Source organism: Panthera tigris, chromosome D1 (assembly GCF_018350195.1).
Source record: "Panthera tigris isolate Pti1 chromosome D1, P.tigris_Pti1_mat1.1, whole genome shotgun sequence".
In the NCBI taxonomy this organism is placed as follows: domain Eukaryota; kingdom Metazoa; phylum Chordata; class Mammalia; order Carnivora; family Felidae; genus Panthera; species Panthera tigris.
In genome coordinates this window covers 68668102-68693459 of record NC_056669.1, presented here as the reverse complement: position 1 = coordinate 68693459, position 25358 = coordinate 68668102, and the positions used below count along the sequence as shown (strand labels likewise).

At 46.1% G+C, this 25358-nt stretch overlaps 1 protein-coding gene and 1 long non-coding RNA gene across 10 annotated transcripts in view; one reads left to right on the top strand and one right to left on the bottom strand.

Moving 5' to 3' along the window:
- The window catches only part of TEAD1 (TEA domain transcription factor 1), a 261367-nt gene that overhangs the window by 88409 nt on the left and 147600 nt on the right, over window positions 1–25358 (bottom strand). The gene's annotated exons all lie outside the window — the stretch shown is intronic.
- LOC122231539 lies at window positions 307–4611 on the top strand. The gene is made up of 2 exons (XR_006208806.1): window positions 307–675; window positions 4492–4611. It is a non-coding gene; the product is annotated as an uncharacterized LOC122231539 (long non-coding RNA).

Here is a 25358-nt window from a genome sequence, read left to right as displayed (position 1 = left end):
GTTAGGGAAAGACAAAAAAAGGCAGATCCATGGTGGTTAGATATTTCTAAGGGTTTCCTTCTTAATTCTGTTCCCCTTTTTTGCCCTTCCACATATGAATAGTCCAGACTTGGGTCCCTCTCTGGCATCCCCATAATAATGTTAACTTCCTCCACCTGGACTGCCTTTAGCCTGTTCTCACGCTAAAAGGCGTTAGGAGACAGTAACAAATTCCTGACAGCTACCACTGATAGCCTGAGAAGACAGAAAGCATCCCAATATTCTGTTTCCATTTTTAGACAGGTCTGGCCCGGCAACAAACCGGCTGAAGGACACGGAGCGTAACATTTCCAGAACAATCTCCCCCCTCCCCACCATGAAAGCCATGAAGTTGCTACCTGGGGGAGCAATCAAATGTGGACCCCAACTCCGAAAACCACACATAATCTAATTCTGTTCCTCTCACGAGATCACATATAGGGAGCCACCGTGTACGTATGACCTCCCGTAACATGAAGCCTAGATCTCATTTTTTACCTCAGAGAAAACCGAGAAGCTTCCGATGCAAACAGGGCCCCTCTATCCTTGAGAGATGTGGAGCCAGCTGGGCACGCCTACGGACATACACAGCACCCCCAAACCACGTGAAGCACATGCAGAGGGGAGTCCCGATGACATCATCTCAGCCAAACCCAGGTATCGGGAGCCAAGCGACGGTCACTTAGGCCGTGAAAATGAAAACGAGTAAAAGTTGAGAAAGACCGTTACTCAGAAACAATCATCCCCATTATGTGAGTTTTGATTGACCTTTCTCTGTAATTTAATTACAGACCTTTCAGTGTGAGTGAGCAGTTGGGAGGACTTATTTAGCTTGGTTTACGGAGCAAGGAGCCAGGACAGCAGAGGCCCAGCTGAGGTTGCGTCAGTGAGACAGGCATGCTGAGAGCTAAGGCTGCATTCCGAGGACAATGCCAAGCGCCATCAGAAGTGCTCGAGGAGGGCGCCTGAACATCCTACCTGGGCTCTCGAGGGAGAATTCTAACTAGTGAATGAAGAGGAGCCGGGAAGGGGCTAATTGGAGGCAGGGAGGGGGGCAAGGAGGATGGAGCAACAATCCGGGGCAGCAGGGAAGAAAGCCTGAATTTGGGAAGTAGCCCGGAAGAAGCAAGAGAGGGGACTGGATCAAGGGCTGGCACTGGCCGGTCTTCTGGACACGTGTGGTATAGAAGGAAAGGACAGATTTCAGGGGCAGCTGATAGTCTTGGTTCCAAGATGGTATTGCATCTTAGAAATGAAGAATGCGGGCAACACAGGCCACTGGAGCAAGGGAGGCCATCAGTTTCGTTTGGGCATCTAAATTTGAGGGCACAAAAAGATGCCCGAGGGAAGCCATCTGTAAAAGCAGCTGGATGTGCGAGGTGGGGGATTAAGAGATCCAGGTTGAGCAGGAGGTATGGGTCCGGCAGTCAGCCTGTTGGCTGATAAGTAAGCCTGAAAGCAGCCAATCACACCAGGAAGAGTACAGAAGGAAAGGGGAGCTGGAGAGCACAGAGGGTTGAACAGAGGCGAAGGAGTCAACAGAGGAGGTTGAGAAATTGAAAAAAGAAATATACTTGGTCAAGTAGTATCATGGAGGGCAAGGTCAGATAAAAGTTGCAAAAAGAGCCCAAAAGCCACCCATTTAATATGCTAGAGAAAGGTCAAGTAGGATGAGAGCTGTGTGTTATGGGACACGTTAAATTACATCTCTTAAGAGCGACAATAAACACGCTCACAGACAAAAGTGGCTGTGGTTGTGGGTGTGCCCGCCCATCAGTCTGATGCAGAATGAGGCTTGTTGGAGACAGGGGTTCGCAAGTGGGGTTCCAAGGATCAAGGGCCCTTTGGAAGTTACATGATTCACATGGTCTCATGTGCTGGACTCTGGTCACTGACCTCGGATATGGGGTGGGGGGGAATGAATGGCAACAAAACCCAAGGGCAGTTACTGAATGGTGTGTGGTCTGGGAGAGAGTGTTGACAAAGCAGGCCTGTGTCCAGCAGCCCTCTGGGAGAGTACGTAAGGGAGGTGAGGCAGCGGGTCCACTTTCCCAGATGCGAGCAGAGACTGGGGAGCGCAGGCGACACCACTCTCTGCTCGCTGCCCTTAGTCCAGCTAAGAACACAAGAGAAGATAGTGAAAATACTGTGAGAATCAATTGGCTGCATGGAATTTATAGTCAAAAGCACTGTATGTTTCATTAGTATTTGTAGGTTGTGTGCTACACGTGCTCTATGGTAGTGAAAATTTTAATCAACATATGTGTGTGTGCATCAGTTGAGTTTGTGTGTGCACGCACATGTGTGTTTTAAAACATCTGTCAGCAGAGGCACCTGGGTGGCTCAGTGGGTTAAGCGTCGGACTTTGGCTCAAGTCATGATCTCACAAGTTCCTGAGTTAAAGTCCCACGTCAAGCTCTGTGCTAACAGCTCAGAGCCTGGAGCCTGTTTCAGATTCTGTGTCTCCCTCTCTCTCTCTGCCCCTTTCCCACTTGTGCTCTGTCTCTGTCTCTCTCTCTCTCAAAATTAAATAAACATTAAAAAAAATTTTTTTTAAATCTCTGTCAGGAGATCAGTGGCCAATAGCCCTTTTAGTCAGTGCTTCTAAAAGTTTCGCCAAAGGAGGGGCGCCTGGGTGGCTCAGTTGGTTGAGCGTCAGATTCTTGGTTTTGCTCAGGTCACGATCGACCGTTCATGGCATTAAGTCCCATTTTGGGCTCTGCTGTCAGCTTGGAATTCCCTCTCCACCCCCTCTTCTCTGCCCCTCCCCCAAATGCACACTTGCTCTCTCTCAAAATAAATAAATAAACTTTAAAAATAAATAAATGTTTCACCAAAGGGGCAAGCAGTTTCCTAAGTCAACTAGAGATGTCACATTTGAGTGACGTCTTGTGAGTTTCTCAGAGGTGATCCAAGCAACACCCACAAGTTAGAACCCCCCACAATCACATGTGCCTCCTTCTTCTGACTCCCATCCTTACATGATCCATTCGTCTGCAAACACACAATTGCATAAACATCTGTCCCTCGGGCTCATCCACACTTCTTCTAGGCCCTCACCATTTCCTTCCCAATCTTTCCCAGTAACCTCCTAACTGCTTCCTGATCTTCCATTTCCTCCACTCTTACCCTTCCTTAAGGCTACCACCAGAGCAGCCTTAATTAAAACAAAGTCTTCTCCCAATGTCTTCAGTGCCTCCTTCCAATCCCTGGGCTTTCAGTCAGTGCAGTCCCCTGCAGCAGGGATGCCAGCTCTTGTTGCTACCTGCAGACTGCAATCCACATATTTAAAAAAATATTTATTTATTTTTGGGAGACAGAGAGACAGGGTGCAAGCAGGGGAGGGGCAGAGAGAGAGGGAGACACAGAATCTGAAGCAGGCTCCAGGCTCTGAGCTGTCAGCACAGAGCAGCCTGGCGCAGGGCTTGAACCCACGAAATGCAGGATCATGACCTGGACCGAAGTCGGACGCCTAACTGACTGAGGCACCCAGGCGCCCCTGCAATCCACCTTTCCATAAAGCCTTCCACAACCCGCAACTGGGGTTTCTCTGCTCCTGCTCGTTGTACTTTCCTGCTCTCAGAACCGCCCCCAACATCCATCATTTGCTTCCATGACCGCCTTCTCTAGAAGTGGCCAGGGTACCAGATGGCAGGGGCTTTCCCCATCATCCTTCTATCCCTAGACCCCAGGATGATACCACCTAGCACATACAAGATGATCAATTAACATCGACTGAATGAATGGACCAACAATAAACATAGTGTGCACCAGACTTCTTTCTGAAGCTTAGGATCTTAAAAGGTTTTTTGTTTGTTTGTTTTAATAAAGTTGGAAGGAAAATACTATTTACCTTTTAAGTTTTTAAAAAAGTTTATTTATTTTCAGAGAGAGAACCAGCGGGGGAGAGGCGGGGGGGGGGGGGGGGGGAGGAGGGACAGAGGAGCCAAAGTAGGCTCCATGCTGATAGCAGTGAGCCCGATGTGAGGGGGGGTCAAACCCATGAACCGTGAGATCGTGACCTGAGCCGAAGTCAAGAGTCGGACCCTTAACCGACCGAACCACCCGGGTACCCCAGAAAAAATTATTTTAGAAAAAAAATATATTATTTGGGAACTTTCCCAAGCCTATGAAAAAGCAATGCTTGCTCAGAGGTCTTTCATGATTTCCTTGTGTGGTAACATGTTTTCTGTCAAGAGAAATTTATACGCCTGCTTCTCCACTTTGAGCCACACAGATTTTCTGTTGAGAAACCCTTTCATGCCATGTGTGTGGTTTCTCATCTACTCAAGCCTCTTAATTACAAAATATTATCACTAAAACCCACAAAAAAAACGATGGAAATACTTGTAACCATACTGCCTGGACTCTGTTAGAGGAACTGTCTTAGAGACTTTAATACGAGAGAGTCAGAAATGTTTAGCTCTAGGAGACACTTTAGGGATCATCTAATAATTTCAACTTTTTTTGCAGATGACAAAATTCAAGCAAGGAAAAGCCAAGGGACATACCCACATCCCCACCACTCATGAGTTTAAAGTGGGGAAGTATTCATTCCAGATCCACTCTGTAATAATAAACCTTTGTTTTGTATCGACGTTTTACGCAAATGCTAAATGTTCTCTTTAAAGTGCATCTCATCATAAACATTTAGTAAATGCATAAAACAGACCCTTAACGTTGCTTCCAGCAGGATTTAAATCCAAAGTTCTCCTCAATTAGAAAGAAAAACCTAATCCGGATATATGTGGAATTGCGTCCTGGAGTCTATTGCGATCGTAACTGCAGAATCAAAAAGTAAAGGCCGCTCTCCCCCTAAAACATCAGAGGCCTTTGTAGAGGCCACGCAGCCCTGTCCACACTGGACATTATCCAAAGACTTTACAATGTTCCAAGGGCCCCTCCACAGTGGGATCCTCCTGACCGTAGTCAGTTTCACAAAAGGAGGTCCCGTGTCAACACCAAACACTCCTGTTACTAGGATTCGTAGGGATATGCCTTATGTTCGGAGGCAACAGTGTTGTTTTCAAAATCCCATAGGCTCCAAAATTCCTCTGAAGAGAAAGAATGAAAGATCTTCTCTCTTAATAAGCAGGTTGATGATGCGGAAGAGGTAAGAGGAGGTGAAATGGCTCATTTTGAGCGCATCCAGTGGGTCCTCAAACATGAGAGATGATGATGTAAAGCAGCCGAGTCGGTCCCTGCTTTAACCCATGAAGAGCCATCTACCAGGGCGTCCATGGCTCATCTTTCCCGCTCCGCCCCTCAGACCAAGCCCACCCTGGGTGGGCACCTGCAATGTCCTGCTGGGGAAGGCGTTCTGGTCCTCGACCCATAATTTCAGCCTTAAAAAGTTGGAGTCTTCTCTCCAGCTACGTTTCCTCTCTGAATCATTCATTCTCTGAATCATTCCTTCATCCACAAAATGTCCGACTCACTTAAATTTCAGCTACGGAGATATGCAGAGTAACAAGATATGAAATGTATTATGCAACCCTCTGTCCTAACAATCTTCCTTTGTAATTTCTAAGCGCACCCACATTCAAGCATTTACAAAAATACTGGATGCTCTGCATTTACCCTAGACGATTTTAAGCTTCCTTTATGTCTTTCTTCCAACTTTCTTCTTTCCAGACAGGAGGGCCAATGCCTTCAGTCTCTCCTTACCCAAAGGCGATCCCCAGCGTCACTGTCATCGCCAGGAAGTGTGCTTATCTCTTTACATCCTCCTGCAGAAGCAGCTTAGCACTGGGTTGGGCATTCCAGGGGCCAGCAGCAATCGGTGTAAAAACACAGATACCAGATCTTATAGAAGAGGTGGCTGGTTTAGAAAAAGGAGCCCCAGCTTAGGGACAGGGACACCTGGTTCAAAATTCCAGTTTTAACTTACCCGGACCTCCATTTTCTTATAAATGTGTTGCACTCATTAGCTGACTCCAAAACCAGACGTAAATAAATTCATTTCTCATTACCATTATAATTTCTCGTTCACATCACTTTCAGCATTCACTGCTGCCAGTTAAACCAGGGAAGAGAGAACACGCACTCCTCCCCACCTCTGTTGCCCGTAAAGCACCACCGCACCAACACAAAGATGGTCAAAGGACTTGGAAGGCTAGTTCACAAAAGAAACAGAAATGATTTGATAGAGTGAGAAAAGGTTCATCCTCGCAGGTAATGCAATGTAAAACAACAATAATCCTCTCTGCTCCCAGGAGCATACCTTGCTGTTGGAGGAAAGTACTGATACTCTGATTCAACCCTTTTTGGTGAGCCATTTGATTATATGTATGAAAAGCCTTAACAATACCTTTGTTCCTGGTGTGATTTAGGGACAGAATCTGGAATCCTGGGGAAGAAGGTTGCTAAGCGGTGTCTGTCACAGTTATGTTTGTGAGGGGCAAAGAAGAGAAACACACTAAAGATAAGGAATTGTTCAACTTTCTCTGAATAGAATATTAAACAGGCATTCAAAAATATTGTTTAAGGGGTGCCTGGGTGGCTCAGTCGGTTAAGCGTCCGACTTCGGCTCAGTTCATGATCTCGTGGTCCGTGAGTTCGAGCCCCGCGTCGGGCTCTGTGCTGACAGCTCCGAGCCTGGAGCCTGTCTCAGATTCTGTGTCTCCCTCTCTCTCTCTCTGACCCTCCCCCATTCATGCTCTGTCTCCCTCTGTCTCAAAAATAAATAAACGTTAAAAAAAATTAAAAAAAATATTATTTAATAGGAAAGGCTTATGCTTTACATGAAGAAAGCACAATAAAACATGGAGGATGATCACAACTTTGTAGAGTAAAAATGAACTCATATGAAGGAAAATACACCAGAATGCTAACAGTAATTGGCTCAGGGCAGTGGGTTTTTTTTCACTTCTCTGTTCTATTTCTTTCTTTTCTTTCCCTTTCTTTCTTTCTTTCTTTCTTTCTTTCTTTCTTTCTTTCTTTCTTTCTCTTTCCTCCCTCCCTCTTCCTTCCCTCCTTTCTCTTTCTTTCTTTTGTTCATTTGTTCGTTTGTTCGTTTATTTATTTTTGAGAGAAAGAGAGAGCATAAGCAGGAAAGGGGCAGAGAGAGAAGGAGACAGAAGATCCGAAGCGGGCTTTGCACTGACAGCCCTATGTGGGGCTCGAACTCACAAGCGGTACGACGGTGGACCTGAGCCACAGCCGGACACTTAACTGACTGGGGCCAGCCAGGAACCCTTATTCTCCGGTTTCTGTTAGGGGAATCCGTCTCGTCCCCACTGTGCCTACCTCCTGCACACACTGCCTACACAGGGGCACGGGGGACGAGAGGGCAGACGAGAAACCCAACCAACCAGAGCAGCACAAGTATGTAGGGAGAAGGCTACTTGGTCAATACCATTTGGTGACCCTGACCCTCCACAGATAAAATCCCATTTTCACATTGAGCACCACTCACAAATCCAAGGACAAGGTACACTGAGTTCTAGAGAGCTGGTACAATTCAAGAGTACAATCTGTGTGTATGTGGCATTCAAAATCACGATGGAAAAAAAAAACCCAGTAACTATCTCTAAGTCCAGTCACACTGAATTATCCACTGCATTCTCTCTCATATCCTCTGGGGGTTCAAACATGAGATACTCCGCCCCTCGTTTCTCTTCTCCGCCTAGCCAATTCCTACTTCTACTATGTCAATTCCCATTTTAGACAGCCCCTGACAATAAACACGGTTTATAGACTACACTGTAGGTCTGTCCCACCCCCAAATTTGTTAAGTTGAAGCCCTGAACTCCCATGTGACTGTGTCTGGAGACAGGGTCTCTAAAGAGGTAATTGCGGTTAAATGAGGGCATAAGGGTGAGGCCCTATTCCAGTATGACTGGTGTTCTTGTACAAAGAGGAAGAGACCAAAGGAGATGTGTGTGCACAGAGGGAAGGCCAGGTAGGGACAAAGTGGGACGGTGGAGGTCTATGAAGCCAAGAAGAGAGGTCTCAGGAGAAACCAAACCTCCTGACACTGTGATCTTGGACTTTCAGCCTTCAAAACTGTGAGAAAATCAATTTTTGAGAAAAATCCATTTTTGTTGTGTAAGCCACCCAGTCTGTGGTCTTTGGTCCAGCAGCCTTAGCAAACTAACACAGTGCATATGTGGCCTCCAAAGAGACTCTCAACTTCTTGAGGGCAGCAGCCCCATCTGTCCTGTCCACTCCTGAGGGCCCAAGGCCTGACACAGCATAGGGGCTCAAGGAGAAAAGAACACATCTTGAAACAAGATTCAACAAACACGAAACCTTGAGTGTTTGCAGAAATTGATATTAATTTCAGGCACACAGCCTTAGAGTATGACGAGAGTGGCATCTGAAAGTAACAGCCAAGCAGGCAAACAAAGGAATGAAGAGGGTAACCAACCATGTCCAGTCCCTTTTACTCTAAGCAGATTTTAAAATACGCTCGCAGTGTAAACGCTTGGACGTTATAAATAGTTAATTTAAAGATAATTATGGACAGAGAGTAAGTTAATTAAGTTGTTTGCCTTTTATGCACTAGGGTATATGTGAGTGTGCCTGGCTTGAGAGAGAGTCACTACGGGATGTGCGGCATTAATTAACTTGGGCTCAGTTGCCGAACAAAATAAAAAGCACACATTTAGGCTGAGTTAGTTGTATTTAAGGAAACTGCGTTTCATACTACAACACTTTTCAAAGGTGATCGTTGCCAAAGAAAAAGAGATCCACTTTTTCTTCTTAGGACCAATGTGCTTTTACTCCCCACCTTTACCCCACTTTGTCCGCGATACAACGTGGCAAGGATTCCTCAAAATAAGCCTTAAGGCAGAAAAAGAGGGTAGGGGGAGTACTCAGCGTAAGGATGGGTTGTTTCCCACGGCTTGAAGTCAGAAATTGAAAGGTAGTATTACCCGGCCCATGAAAAGACAGCATTGCAGTTACATTTCCAGCGAATCCACAAAATCTCGTTCAGCTCATAAACCCAAGACCAGTCCACGAAAATCTAACCCATAAGAGTAAGACTACTAACAGTGACCACCTGTCTTCCTTCAAGGATGCTAAAAGGAAAACGGGGACTTCAGCCACCTGCTCCCCAATTTAGTAGGAAGCAATGTTTTGTTTTGTTTTGTTTTTTTCCTAGTCTTCCTCCCCACTACCTTTACTTCTTTCCCAAATCCTATTACCTCTTTCCCCCAGCACAAGGCACTCCAGCCCTAAAGTAGTCAGCTAGGCTCAGAAATTACTAAGCCCGCTCTCTGCTCCCACATAAGATCGCACTCCTGCAATGCCACAGTCCCAGCTGGGGTCAAGAGAAATTGATCTCACTGACCTCATTTACACTACACTCAGTACACTTTACTTGTCATTGCACGGACAGTGATGTTTTAAAAGAGGATTATGACTCTCAAATAAAACTCCAATAGCAGCATGAAGGCATCCATCCATCCTTCCATCCATCCACCCCACAACCAAACCCTTCCTGTGTGCCAACCCTTTCAACCAGAGAGGTGTGTCAGTCAAGTCCACATAGAAGTACCAGCCCCAGTTTCCCAAATTTGAGGTCTCTTGGGTTCACCTCTCTGCAGAGGAGGTCTCCTTGCTAAACCCTGCACGTTTAACAGAAAAACAATACGTACTTCTAAGCCAGGCCTAAGTTAGAAGCCAAGGTTTGTTTGTATACATTTCGCCATTTAAAAATCTCACTGCCAAACAGATTTCTTCTCCTATAAACAGGACAGTGTTTGGTATGTATAAAATACCAGACCTAGATCGGGAGTCTATTCCAAATCAGTGGACAGATACTCTCACAATGGCAGATACGCTGCTTTCCAGTATAAGAAAACAAACAAACAAGGTTTGCTATTATATGTATTCGCTGCCGTGTGTTGGCACATCACCTCCTGCCCTCCCTCTGCTACGTTCTGGGCTACATACACGATGCTCTTGAGTCCTATGGAAGTGACACATGATCTCACAGAGACAATGGCCATCTGATGCAACCAGAGGCAGGATTTAAAAAAAAAAAATCGCAAAACTCTAAAGCACTTCCTCCTTATACACACACCTATATTTACTCACCATCCTTCTGAACTCTCAGAAGGAAGAATCAAAAGATCTTTAATCAGTAATGGGTATCATCTATTGAGTGCCTAGTGTGTACCAGCCGCTATGCAATACCCTTCCCAAATAATCCCTTCATTATCACGGACGTTCTATTATGACAGACGCTACCATTATTCCCAGTTTACAGATGAGGAAGCTGAGCCCCACACCAGTTAAAGAGCTCACTGCAAGGGCACAGCAACTAAACACCAGGCTGGGAGCTGAGCCCAGGTCTGTCAGAACACATTGCCCTTAAAAGGAGGTTGTGTCAGACATTCACAAGTCCATAGCCTCCACGGATATCGGTTCCAGCCACTGCCCAGCCTAAGTAACAGATGACCTAAAAAGGATGAATAATCTAAGTAAATCAAATGCTAGAAAATCTATTCTGCATATCTCCTATCTCACCCTCTCCTCTCCAAACGTGAGCCGAGCAATTTATCTTTCACACCTCAAATGGCTTGTTTTACACCAAACTGTAATTACCCCCAACGCTGGTTGCCAGCCACTTGTTGACACGGGCTATAATACACATGGCTTGATGTCTAATTTTACCCAGGCCTTCTTTCTTCGATTCAAACTCCAAGTTCTCATTCCTCAAGATATCACTATTGCAACTCAATTCGACAAACGCTCATTAAGTCTTTACATAATTATATGAGTCAGGTACACAGATAGAGCCTTTGCCCAAGGGCTAGTCCCAACTCCGGTCGGGGAAACGAGGAACCAAACGTGTAGTAAGCGAGACGAGGAAGCAACTAATCTGGTCTGAGAAACTCAGAGGAGGCAGCAGAAAGGGTTCTTGAAGAATGAGTGGGAATGTCTAGAATGGCTGAATCATAACAGACCCTGGAAATACCGAGTGATTCTGTGTAGCAAAAACAACAGGGGAATCAACAATGGTGATAGACTGTTCACGTTTTAAACACGAAAAGCCTGATCCGACAGGAAAAAGGGAACCAAAGCTCTTTTCAGCAGCATGGCGACAGGAGTGAATTTAAGTTTCGGGAAGATGAGACAACTTATCCAAACATTCTGGGGGCCGACTTGTTCTCCAAGACTCAAGACGAAATTCCACAATTTCAGATTTTACGTGCACCGTTTGTTGGGCAGCCAATGATGAATGTCCAAAAGAGTGGTTTTTATTTCTCCTTTTTCAGTATCTTAATTCAGAGAACAGCGCTTTCCTGCCTTGTATCGATCAGATCTACATGGTACCCTGTATTAAAACATTTCAGCCCCACAAGGCCAGGGGAGAGGCAGACCTGCGTTTCGGCACACCTCTCTCTGTGGGTTGGGGTGCGGCGTTCCTAATTAAGATGATCGCATTCCCCCCAAATCTCTTTTTCTTCAATTCATTGATAAAGTCTTGATTAAAAATACAGACATTTTGTCATCCTGACTACATTTACCTCATCTCAACACTCTCCTGACTGGGTGAAAGCTAATGCTGCTTCTTCTGTCTGGTCAATTATTGCATGGACACAAGGGACCAATTAATGCCATCCATAAAAGCCTGAATCATTCTGTCAATTAACGAGAACTAACTATGTCATCAGATATATTACTGGTGAGCAAGTCTATTTGGTTGCAATATGTCTTGAAGGAGAGCAGGATCAAATGAATCACAATTGACTTGGACAACTGCTAGCATAATTTCGGAAGATGAAAAGACAGATGTGGTAGTTATTAGTGGTCCCCTGAGGAATTACAGGCAAGCAATTGTAATGTGCTAAGACTGAACTAGCAGGTGCCTGCGGTACAAATCAGACAGAGGGTTAAATCAATATTTTCAATTTCTTAGGATCAATCTGGTGTTTGAACGAGATGGAAACTTGTTAGCGATTGGCAGGATGTGTAAATGAAAAGTCAAACTTCTTATTATTTGTTAAAAAGGAATGAGTGTACTGAATCATGCCCTTGGCACAAGGTAATGCTTTCATGATCCAGTAGCTGGGGCATTCGCGGAGAATCAAGCGGTTCTTAAATTTTAATAGAGTGCAAAAGGTTAGCTTTATAAAGGTGGAACATTCAAGATCTTTAAAAATGACTGATGTGTCAATAGGAAAGTTTTGAGCTGTGACAACAGTATAGTTCCTAATGATTAGGGCAAGAGGCAAAAGGAAACCTTAAACTCAATGTAAAGAGGGGGGAGATAAGGTCTTACCAAGAATGTACAGATTAAACACAGTCTTGGGGACATTACTGCTTTTCCCTCGTTTTACTAAGAAGCAGTCTGGCTGGGAGACCATTTACCAAAAACTTTTGAGTATTTTTCCCCAGTTGTCTATATTGAATTTATAACCCTTGCTGAGTGTCTAGATTAACTGAGTGACTATCTCCGCCACTGTTCCATCTTGGTTTTTGTTAGTCTGCTCACTTTTAATTAAGGGACAGACAATCCTTCAAATGCCCCCAAATTATGACGCTCCAACATACAGAGAGAGCTCAGAACTGGAAACAAGCAAAACTTGTCCTAATGCATTTTGTGTGTACATAGTAACCAGTTTAATCATTACTAGGGGGCAGTGCGGTTCACTGGAAGGAGTCAGAGAGATGTGGGTGGGAATATGGGATCCTGGCTTCCTGGCTGTATGCCTCAGGGCAAGTCACATGACTGTTCTAGGATCAGTTATCCCATATGCTGAAGTCTGGGGGTGGGGAAGGAGGCGAGGGACGCTTCCTACCTCCTATACCTGTTGGAAACAGTAAATCTCCTGCTTGGCATATTATAAGTACAAACGTTTCTTTCTGCATTAAAGGAAGTGGCATATTTCAATAAGGAATATGTAGTAAGTACAATATGAAGTTTAAATACATAAAGCCAATTTAAGTAGTCATATACATAGACTGAGATTACAACATTTTCCTTTTGCTTAAAAAAAAAAACAAAAACCCACAAACCTAACTTTCCAGAATCAATAAGAAACTAATTCAAACAAGTATTTCTTGACTATATAAAAGCAACCTTTTTGAGACACAAAGATAATGAGGCAGAGCATCCGCCCTCAAGGAGTTTGAGGGGAATATGCGCCCAATTAATGGTGAACCAAGCACATCTAAGATCAGCTCAGGTCACTGGGGGAATTCGGGGAAAGGAGAAGGCCTCTAGGTGGCAGGCGGCCAGGGCAAGAGCAGACTCTGCAGCAAAGTCCACGGAAGAAGTGGTGTTTGAGACAGCCTCTGAAGAAAGCCACAATGCAGACAGGACAAGCTGGAAAGGAGTAGGAGGAAGACAGACCAACACGGCAGGCTTCTTGGGGGGGGGTGGGGGGTGGTCACGGAGGTTTAGCCATTGAAGGGTAGGTGAGGGGGGGTGGATTTCAGGCAGAGAGAGCTTCATCTGCCAAAGAGGTCTCATTTGGGGAACTGAATGGAGGGAGATGGTTTTCACAACAGGGAGAAGGGAAAGGAGAGGGCATCACCTTCCTACCAGCAGCACTGGGGGGGCCTGGGGTCAGATGACGGGGCCAGGGCAGAAGCCTCAGCCAGAGAAAACAGTGGAGGGAAGGAGACCATGGGTGTGGGGTTGGAGGGTGGCTCGCCCACTCTCCTGACATCTTTGGCTTTTTACACAGTTACACGGGCGACACATAGGAACTAAAATGTGTGTGTGTGTAATGTAATTATTAATATAATTAGTATATAGCATATGTATGATTCATTTATAATTCATGTGCAAAAACGTGTGTCTATATATGTATTTATGTGTATTACACACAGGCTTATAGATTTTTTTGAAGAATGAACACATTCTTGATTTTGTTTATTAAATACACACAAGCAGCAGATACCTAAGAACAAGTGGGGCTGGGCTGTATTGCACAGAAAGGCAGCTCTCTCACATGCAGTGAGGCCCTGAGACCCTGGGCCCTAATCCCTGCCCATCTCTAAGTATGAGGGTCTCCATGCCCAGAGGTAACTGGGTGAAGCCTTCCCTTCAGGGGCATGGAATGAGGACAACCCAATTCTCAGGCCACCCAAATGGGTAGCCAGGTTTGGGCTGAGTCCTCCTCAGGACCCAGGACTCAGGGATGTGGCGTCAGCCCTTGAGAGCCACAGCTAACTTCCTAGGCAGCCTAACAAATGAGGCAAGCCAACCAGGGCGGGGGGGGGGGGGGGCGGTGCAGGGGGTTGCCCGTTTCCTGCCAAGACAACACAAGGAGATACAGTATAAGTAGAGAAATAACAAGACGAACAGTGCTGAAGATGAACCCCTCCAGGGGGTTCAGAAATTCAAATAATAATAGTAATACTAATAATAGAAAAGAATCAGTGCCTTAGAATTCACAGTCGATATTTCTTTGTATCAGAGAAAGGCTCAAGAATTCACTGGAACAACCATGCATTCTGGAATCTGCAGACATGGAAGAGGAATTTGATTCCCCTAAAACACAACGGGGTCTTCCCACTTCTGTACCCCTTGCTCACCCCCACTTTGTACATCAGGACACACACCCGTGCCCTGCCCGCCAGCCTTTGTGAATCTCCGCAGGGCAGGCTGTCCTCTGGCTTTCTCTACCCACGTGAGGTGAGGCCCAGCTCAGTCTCCAGAATGTTCTTTCTCATTTGGTCACTATCACTCTCAGCCCTCCTCCAATTCCCTCCTACGATTCTTTTTTTTTTTTTTTTCTTTCGATTTTTTAAAAACATTTATTTATTTTTTTGAGAGACAGAGAGAGATGGAGTGTGAGCTTGGAAGGGGCAAAGAGAAAGGGAGTCACAGAATCCCAAGCAGGCTCCAGGCTCCGAGCTGTTAGCACAGAGCCCGATGCAGGGCTCGAACCCACAAACTGTGAGATCATGACCTGAGCTGAAGTTGGACGCCCAACCGAGTGAGCCACCCAGGTGCCCCTCCCTCTTCCAATTCTTAACGGATGAGGGTCTCTGTCACCCCCAAAGTCCTTTCTCGGATGCTTCCCTGGCCTGCATGTCCTCCCTCAATGTCTCCGCTCCCAAGGCACAACTCATCAAACTTCGCTGATCTTGCCCTCTTCAACAGAGAGCTACAAACTCTCCCACTGCCCAGTCGTTTCACTAAAAAGCCTCTATGTGTCTTGTGGTGAGTGTCGCGGAGGAAAAAAAAAAAGAGATGGCTTCAACAGTCTCATGACGCCAACACACGTTGTGTCCTGTCTCAAGAACGACCTAAGTGATTACAGGGAAGGTGCCAGGCACCATCTGCAGGATATGGCATGTGCTCAATATACTGTAACTCTTGTAGCTTTCGTGACGGGTGTACTGCAAACACCCAAGTCCATACCTAATCTCTACAGGTGGAATAAGGGGTCAGCAGAACACCACACTGGGAGATTCTCCATCTCCCACGCTGAGGCAGAGCCTCGACTATAGAAGATGTTCAATAAATACAGAGATAAAGGAAGAAAACCGTTCGTCTCGAGGATCAACAGAAGCATAATCAGTCAACAAAGTTGGCAAGAGTGAGGAAGAAATCAAGGTCCTTTTCTTCGGTTTGACTTTTCTTCTTTTTTTTCTTTATAGATGTTTTTATTTATTTTTGAGAGAGAGACAGAGACAGAGACAGAGCACAAGCAAGGAGGGACAGAGAGAGAGAGGGAGACCCAGAATCCGAAGCAGGCTCCAGGCTCCGAGCTGTCAGCTCAGAGCCTGATGCGGGGCTCGAACTAGTGAACCGCGAGATCATGACCTGGGCCGAAGTCGGACACTCAACCAACTGAGCCACCCAGGCGCCCCATAGTTCAACTCTTCTTCTAAAGACAAATATAAGGCTAAGCAATGTAGTAAGCCCGAAGCACAGCGGGCCCCGACTGCTCTGGAGAACCCAGCTGCTCTCTAAGGCACACCTACAGCCCCCTGGTGACCACAGTGGGGACGATTTCTAGTGCAGTTGAGGCTTAAGGGATGCTTCCACAAGGGAGGAAAAGATGGAGTGGGCTCATTTACTCGTTCATTTTTCTCATCTATTTTCTCAAACTCTTGTCTTGGGCCAGGCACCATGGAAGGCTCTTAGGATTCAAGGGTAACGGGAGTCTGTGCCGTGCAGAACTGGATGGTCGACTGGGGCAAAGTGCACTGGATAAAAATTCTGCCTGCTGCACTTCCGTCCAAGGCGAGGTCCCCCATCATGGGAGCCTCCTCGTCCACCAGGCACTCATTAATCAGGTCACAGAGCTACGTCCACAGAACAGGAGGTGGAAAGAGGAGGCAGGAAAGACATTTTTCTTTCTTTCTTTTTAATAAATTTTCTTTCCGATATTTAAAAACGCTCATAAGCTGAAAACAGCAAATCCATGTTTCATAAACATTGTCCTTTGCAGAAATAGTTGGTGGGACAGACATAACAGAGTTTACCTAATTTATTTACACTCTTGCTTGGCTTGTTCCCCAAAGGACTGGAGGTAGGTTCAAAAAATACAGGTGAAGAAAACAGTTAGACAAGAGTAAAATTAAAATTAAGACAGGAGGAAGAGGATACAGAAAAATGGAAAGCAAGAGCAGGGACTCTACAGGAAGGGCTGTGTGGACCGATACTGAGGAAAGGACTGAGTGGAGAAACGATTCACTCGTATTTTTCAGTTAGCGCATACTGTAAAAAATATATATAACATTCAACTAAAAAAAAAAAAAAGTGGACTGTGTGGATCTTCCTGATTTCGATTTTTGTGAAAAGAAAAGCTACGCCTTTAAGAAATTCAACTCACAGATGCCAGCTTTTGAAACCAAGGTTCAGCAAAGAAGAGCCAATAAAAATGCTGTAACTTGAAACCAGCCCACACAGCACAAAAAGAAAGGAGAGAGAGGTCGGCCCGGTCGCCCTCCGACACACCCTTCCAACTCGGTTCTAGAACAGCAGCGCCCAGTTTGCAAGACAAGAAGCTAATTGACTCCAGCGTCTGCTGCATAAGCTATAAAATAAGTACATAAAGAACAATATGAACATACAGCGCCATCAGTTACATAAAAAGGCCTGCTGTCCGACGCCACACTGCGCACCAAACAAGCAGGGCGATTGTTCCAGCAGGCTGTCCTGACGGAGGATGAATAATTAGCACACTTGTGAATTAAGTGTCCACCAGGAAGAGATCTCCGTCCTGGAGCAGTGGCACGGCAGCGCCCTAGGCCCTCGAGACTCAACCTGGGGTTTCAAAACATCCTTAGTGACCATCGTGATGAGAGCGAATACATTCTTCAGCCAACAGCTCACTCTGCTGTGACCATTTCTTACTCGCTGAAACACACACACACACATACACACGCGCGCACACCCTACTTCTCTTCTAAAGTTTCACTAACTGCTACTTGCCATTCCCCGGAAATGTCATTTTCTCGCTCACTTATTTTTTCATTGGCTAGGGATACAACTCTTGCCAAGAAAGCAGAAATGGTGACAAAAGCATCCACTTGAGCTGTCCTGGCACAAAGAGGGCGAAACACGATGTCGAGTCCGTACACGGTTGTCCACAGAGTTGGGGGGGAGGGGAAGGGCCAGGAGTAAATATGTTTGGTAATAGGATTTTTCTCACTACCGGCACAACAAATGTGGAAGAACGTTTTTCTTCCCTCTGCAAATCTGAAGGTAAGCAAACAGGATGCGTGGTCTGTCACTAGGACAAACCTGTGGCTCTGGCCGTATCAGATGCGCAAGGCCATCTGCAGTGTAAGCATAATAAAGCTTCCAGCCTAGAGTGGAGTAGATCTGAGTTCAAATCTCTGCTCTCCCTTAAGAGCTATTATCATTTTCAGCAAGGCACTAACTTATCTGGGCTCTCATTCTTCTGTTTGTAAAATACAGGCAATGCTTGTTGTCATCTCATAACCTCCCCCACAAGCATGGCGGAGAGTACAAAGTGAAGTTATGTATCTGAACACCATCTGACACCTTGTATGGTTCCATAACTTTGCCTGTTTGGAAACTCAGAAAATGCCAGGCACAGTCCCAGCCTCTCCTGACTGCTTACTGTTTGCTTAGCGCTGAGGCAGGTGCCTAGGAGATGCAGAGAATTCAAAGATGCAGTTCCTGCCTGTAAAGAACTCACAGGGTACTCAGAGGCAGGATATGTACGTTTAGGGCTCACGTGAGATTAGGCATGGTTCGCTGGAGATAATAAAGTCTAAATGCTTTCCCCTCACCTCGCTTAATTCTTCTGCACTCAAGAAAATCCACTGGGTTCTATCCAGAAGGCTCACAGCCCTAAAAACAATAACAATAGAACTGATGAGTGGCACCTCACCAGCACCCAGAGGTATTCTCGGAGACGGAGAGTTGAGAGGAATTCTCTCTTGCCCTTTAGTTAGTTACTCTGTGAATTCAAACCAGAGGGAGCACGGCAGCCCCAAAGGAAATCACGTCTGGAGTGACAAAAAGACTGTGCTGCCAACCTTTCGATTGAAGCGTATTTTAAAGAAGAAGGCTCTGCAGGGACGCCTGGGAAAACCTTGTTCAAGATGGAAGCTTTGGAGTCAGAGTTCCAAACCCAGGGACCTGAAACCCAAACCTGTGGTAATTAACAATGGGCTCAGTGCTTAACCCTTAGGTGTGTTACTTCACTTGATGCCAAAGCAACACTAAGGGAAAAGCAATGCTTCTACCTCCATTGTACAGGTGAAATTAAGGACTTGAGGGTAAGTAACTAGCCCAAAGTTTGCATAGCCGGTAAGAAGTAGACCATGACTTGAATCCAAGCAGTTTGATGTCAAATCCCATGCTATTTCTTATATCACACCTGACTGATTACTGTTATTAGTCTGGTCTGTGTGCATTTCCTTCTCTACTGTTCATTTCTTGAAAACTATTTACTTCCACTATTTTCTTTGCAGAAGGACAAAAATCACTACGGATCTCCTTCTGTGCAGGCCCAGTAGACCCACGGTTGACAAGGGAAAGTGTAATCTGAAGTACAAAGCTCCACAACTTGATGTTCTTCTCCAAACAACTACTTCTCTGGGAAAGTCTGGTGGGTGGGTTAGGAGAAGACAGGACAAAGATCCCAGAGATTCTAACTTTGGGTGGTTAATACATTTTAAGAATTCAATCTTGCTGTGAACAGGAGAATACAGTTCCCTTACGTGTCTGCTTTCCACCCACTGAATGAAGAAAGATTTTTAAAACGACAGTCTTCAGGGCTAGCAAAGGTATACTGAGTTGGTCCCACGTGTCTAAGAACTAAGAACCCAAGGTCATAACGATTTTTTTACTGTGGTTTTTTTCTGGAAGATTTAGCCTTAGCTTTTACATTTAGGTCTACGTCCCATTTTGAGGTAATCTCTGGAGAGAGTCTAAGGGTTTCAATTTATCTTTTTTTTTGCATGTGGACATCCAACTGTCCCAGCACTATCACTATTTGCTTGAACATCCTATCTTTTCTCTATTAAATTGCTTTGGCATCTCTGTAGGAAAAAAAAAATCAATTGACAATAAACGTTATGGTTTATTTTGAGACTCTCAACCCAGTGCCATAAACCTACCCTTACACCAGCAACAACACACTGCCTTGACTACTGTAGCTTTGAAGTAAGTTTTGAAGTCAAAAGGTGTAAGTCCTCTATCTTCTTCTTTCTCAAAATTGTGTTTTTATTCTGAGCCCTCTCCGTTTCTGTGTTAAAAGGAACACCATGTCAATTTCTACAAAAAAAAAAATTTTTTTTAAAGTATGCAGGGGTTATATTGAATCTATAAACCAATGTGGAAAGAATTAACGGTACTCCGTCTTCTGATCCATGAGCGTGGACTCTATTCCATTTAGTTAGATCTTTCATTTTTCTCAGCAATGTTTTCAGGGTGCAAATCTTACAATTCTTTTGTGAAACTTATTCCCAAGAATTTTATTTTGTGATGCCATTTTGTTCTTTTCTAATTAAAAAAAAATTTTAATGTTTACTTTTGGAGGGGTGGAGAGAGAGAGAAAGACAGACAGACAGACAGACAGACACAGGACCCAAAGCAGGCACCAGGCTCTGAGCTGTTAGCACAGAGCCGGACATGGGGCTTGAATCCACAAACCACGAGATCATAACCTGAGCCGAAGTTGGATGCTTAACCAACTGGGTCACTCAGGTACCCCCGTGATGCTATTTTGAATGGGATAGTGTTATTAATTTCATTTTAAGAGAGATTTTTTTGTCAGTACTATATATATAATTGATTTTTGTATATTGACAGGTATCCTGAAAACTGGCTGAGCTTACTGCTTCTGGTAGGTTCATGTGGTGTGGGGTGTGTGTGTGTGTGCGTGCATTCCTTAGGATTTTCTATATACAGGCTCAATTCGTCTGCAAATAAAGACAGTTTTACTTCCTCATTTATAATGTCAATGTTTTTATTGCCTTAACCAGTTTTATAATGTGAATTTTTTTAATGCCTTAACCAGTTTTGAACAGAAGTGGCAAGAGTGGACATCCCTGCCTGTTTGAGCTCTTAGGAGGATGCGTATTCATAATCTGTACAAAGTAGTCTACGCAGGCTTTACTGAGGACCTTCCAAAAGAGAGCTGGATAAATATTTCCTTATACTGATGACCCATGATCACACACAAATGGGAAACATACTTACAACTTTATAAAAAATCAATGTGTGTTTTAAATTAAGAACAGAGAACCAAAAATGTCACTAACAGATACGACATAAAAGTTACTGAACGCTAAATATGTGTAAAGGCGGCATCGTCTCGTGCACTGATCGTGAGAAGTGGGGGGAGGGGGAGGGCAAAGAGAGGGCAAACCAGGGCACCACTGCCAGCTCTTTAATAGCACCCTGGTCAGTATGGCTTTTCCGGCCTGGAACCTGCCCCACCAACTGTCTCCACCCTCCACTCATCCCACTGCCCAAGCCTGCGGACCCGGGGGACCCACCGATCTGGCCCCAGCCCTCTCCCCCCATCCTAAAGCCAGCTGGGAGTGAACTCTGCAGGGGTCTGGCAGAAGGGAAGCCTCCAGTGGGAGTTCCCTGCAGCAATTTTCACACAACAGTCTCTTATCTTAGCAAAACAGGTGGACTTCTTTAAACACACGCACGTGCGTGCGCGCGCAGTTCCAGGATGGAGACAAACAAGCAGCATCCAGCGCTATTTGAAAGAACGCACTGGATCCAAAGACCTTGTTTTCTCTGAAAGGTGAAAGTTGAGAAGCCCCAGCAAGAGGCACAGACGGCGGTTCAGAATCCACATGTGGGAGTGAACTCTGTCTCTGACTCACTCGCACTCTACCCTGCGCACACCCGCCAGCTTGGACGGCAGCACCTGCCTGCCAGGACTACCGTGTACCCCCTCGGACGAGGCCACAGACGACGGCTGAGTGCCTACAGCATGCAGAACCCAGGGCCCACGGTGTACCTCGTCATCTGTAACGTACCTAGGCCATCACAAAGGGCAATGAACCTGACGGATGGTTCAACAAACTGGACGTCACAGGGTGGGGATTTCGTAAGAAATGAGTTTCAAAACAAAACACTTGCTCAAAGGATTTAAGATCTAGCCAGGGATAGAGAGGGAAAAACCAAAGCGTGTGGGCAGAACTAGAGCTCATTTTCCTGCTTTTACAGAAGTTCTCCTTTTCCGGTATCTCAGGGAGGTGGGAAGCCGAAATCACTTAGTCTCCCCAAGAACCAGAAGAACCGTTCGTTCAGGGCAGAGCAGGCGGACCTCCGTCTGTTAAAGGGAAAAGTGGCAACACTCAGGGGGCTCCCCCAGAGCCCTGCACTCACTGGCACCACATATCTGCACACCTCACCCAGTACCGCTGCAGTTCCCATCCCCAGGGCCCACGCCCTCTGCACCCCCAACCACCACCGTCCCTCTCACCCCTGCAACCCCTGTGCCTGCTACACAGCAAGTGCCAAGTGAAGGTTTCCCTTTCCCTTCCTCCGCTAATGGTACTTTGGACCAAACACCGGACACTGTGTGTATGCCATCACAGCTCACGCTTCTGTCACACAACACTAGTGCATTACACAAGCGGAATGCACGTCGCAGCCTCGTACCCCACCCCGTGCAGAGCTCGATGCACTATCACAATGATCTGGGGGGAGAACAGATTATCTGTGTCAAGGAAGCACCTGCTCTCCTTCCCCACCTGTTCCTCCCAACTAGAGAAAGCATCTCGGGGTGGAAAGGCAAAGAGGGTCTTCTAGAAGGGCCCCAGCAACCCACCAGTGAGGCAACCCAGGCAGTCTCAGCACCCGCCCTGCCCTGCCCTGCCCCAGAAAAGGGGCACTGACACTTTCTATGGACAGGTGCTTCTCACAGAGGTCCCTCATTTAAGCCTCAGCTCAACCTTGTGAAGCAGGCTTCACCTATAGAGTAGGAGCGTTTTAGAAGCTAGACTATCAGAGCTCAGAAGTCAAGTGAACTGCCTGGGATCATGCAACTAGCAAGTGCCTGCAATTTGGCTTTCCATTTAGAAATGACCTCCGAGGCTCCACACGCAAGCCCTGCAAGGTCTTATTTTAGTCATTAAACATTCCCGAAAGCGCTCAGAGAGACTGCCTGATTAGCAAGGTGAAGGAGCACTGGGATAGCGGCTCTGTCTTCTCACTGTTACTATCAAAGATGAGATGTGCTGGGGGAGTTGGGAAATTATAAAACAAGTAAAAATTGACATACGTCAAAAAAAAAAAAAAGACGCTGGATAATTACCTATTAAGAATGCTGTCTTGAAATGTAAAAACTACAAATTAAGCTGGAGCTCGGTTTAAATCGCTTTTTTCGTTCACTTGTTAAGTAGTCCGTGCAACATGTAATCAGGACATGTTCTGAAGATTACCCCAATAAGCTCTGAAAAGAGCACCGTCATTAAATAAAATCATGAGATAATTGCATGGTTCTTAGGGTTGGGCGTTACTAATACGGATGCTAATTTTATCCATGCAACAACGCCGATATCAGAATGGGGGCGCTCCTAAAACGCAAGTTCCTTTAGCAGAGCTCCACAGTGCACCATTCTGCAAGGCGTGTATGGCCGGGGAAAGCTCTCAGGCGTCTGCGTAGCTGGAAGGAGCAGAGGGCATGTGCACAAGGCCACCTTCCCGGCCCTCTCCAGAAGCATCTGCAGTCTCCGGCTACATGCCTTCTTCCCTCCTCCTCCCAGGACAGACACGTCACAGGCAAGCGTCTATCCCACCTCTTCCAATGGACTCCTATGGAGAAGCCAGGGTGGGAAGGCTTAGAATAAATGATCTGGGCTCTCATCCTGAGGGGATGTGACAGGGCACGCCACCTGTCTCTCCCAGAGCTCACAGCTGACAGTAGGTGGGTACACCACGTAACACAATCGTTCCTTGAAAATAACTAAGAATTTCTACATTCGTGAGAGGGGCACTCTAAGTTTTCACGGACAGAGGACCAGTGTGTGAGAAACTAGACCTCTAGCTTCCCTGCAGGTGAGGCAGAGCAGAGAAGGAGAAAAAGGAGGAGGAAGTTGCAAAGAACACAGGAAGAGAACAGGAGCAGGAGCGGTGGACAGAGGCGGAAGGTCCAGTGAGAGAATGTGCTCCCCCCCAGGTGCGCGCACTGAAACGCGTTACCAATGCTCAGCCAATTCGAATCTGGCTATAGATTCCACACAGGCTGATCAATAACTTAAAAACACATGAAAATAGATGTGCATTTCCTGTAAAGCCATTTTCACTTTCTCAATAAGCTTCCATTGAGTATCTGTGATGCCCTTAGCACCATGGAGTCAAAAGATAATAATCTTATCCTCTAGAAGAGGTGGTAGCTCGGGGTTCCAGACCATTTGCTATAGTCAGCAAGAAAGAGGTATTGGCAGCTCTGTGTGTGTGTGTGTGTGTGTGTGTGTGTGTGTGTGTGTGCGCGCGCGCGCGCATGCTGGAAAAGTCGGAGGCCAGACCTCTATGTTGCTAGAAAAGGAAGATGTCTGCATCTGGGTCGAGAAAAAGCAGTGTGAACTGTGGTCTGTGATATCCCTAGTATACAAAGGCATAGTTCTTTAAGCTCTAGAAAGCATGAGGTCCCCAAGAATGTACCTAAAAAGCCAGTCTCCATGGGACTTGACATGTCACGTGGACATTGCTCAGAAGGAAAGCGATCACCACGCATTCCCTGGGGCACTGAGAGATTCTACTGAGCCTGGAACTCTAAGTTAGGACTCTGTTTCCCGAGACTAGTTTCTTCTCACGGTGGCACACACATGTTGCGTGTTGCCGAGTGAATGAGAATTCATCAAGTGGGAGAAGAATATCATAACCGGCATATTTGGAGCACATTAACTTGAAACAGACTGGCATCATAATTCAGAGGAGGGACTCTGGAGCCAGACTGCCTGGGTTCAAATTCCAGCTTTTCTGCTTGCTTGTTCTGGAACTCGACCTCCATGTGTCTCAGTTTCCCCCATCTCTCACACCAGAACATGGCAGTACCCATCGCATAAAGTGGCTACGAGGATTAAAACAAGCCCCTCTACGTAAAAATGTTATTGTGATAGAACGTGTGTACATCATCAACGTACATGCTGGGACTCAATGTGTGTGTCCTCCATCCTCCCAAAATTCGTGTTGAATCCTAATCCCCAGTGTGATGGTAACTGGAGGTGAGGCCTTTGGGGAGTGATTAGGTCAGGAGGGCAGAGCCCTCAAGAATGGGATCAGTGTCCTTCAAAGGAGCTGAAGAGACCGGGTGCTCCTTCCGCCACGGAGAACTCGACAAGCCACAAGACCGCCATCTATGAGCCAGGAAGCTAGCGCTCGCCACCAGACACCGAGTCAAGCCAGTGCTTTGGTCTCAGTCTTCTAGCCTCCAGAACTGTATGTAAACAGCAGAGACTATGGTCTATGGTGTTTTGTTCCAGCAGCACAGACTAAGACAGCACCCACGAAAACATTAAATTCTTATGCCCAAGAGAATTCTCCCCATCACAGAAGTAATTGCTAACATTACTAACATTTTGTCTTGTCTCTTTTGATGTCCCTGTTTTTGCCACTATACTTAGTGGGTGAAAGGGCTGAGCTGCAAAGAGGTAAGCAGCCAGGGGCAGGGGCCGGGAAGGGACACGGACATCACACAACCGCAGTGTGGCAGATCGGAAGCGAGGGCGCCCCTGGTGCTGTGTGACCTCCACTCGCACGTGAAACAGGGATTTCCCGTTCAGTGAGTCTAACTCAGCCCTGATGAACTTCCCGGTATCAGTGCTCCCCACTCATCAGCCAGGATGCCCACGCTGTTTATACCAACTTCATCTCCTTAGGGACACACTCCTGATACACCACAGAAAAGTAATTCACTCGCAGCTACAATTCCAGCCCACATGGCCCAGTGGAATCCGAAGAGATAAGCTGT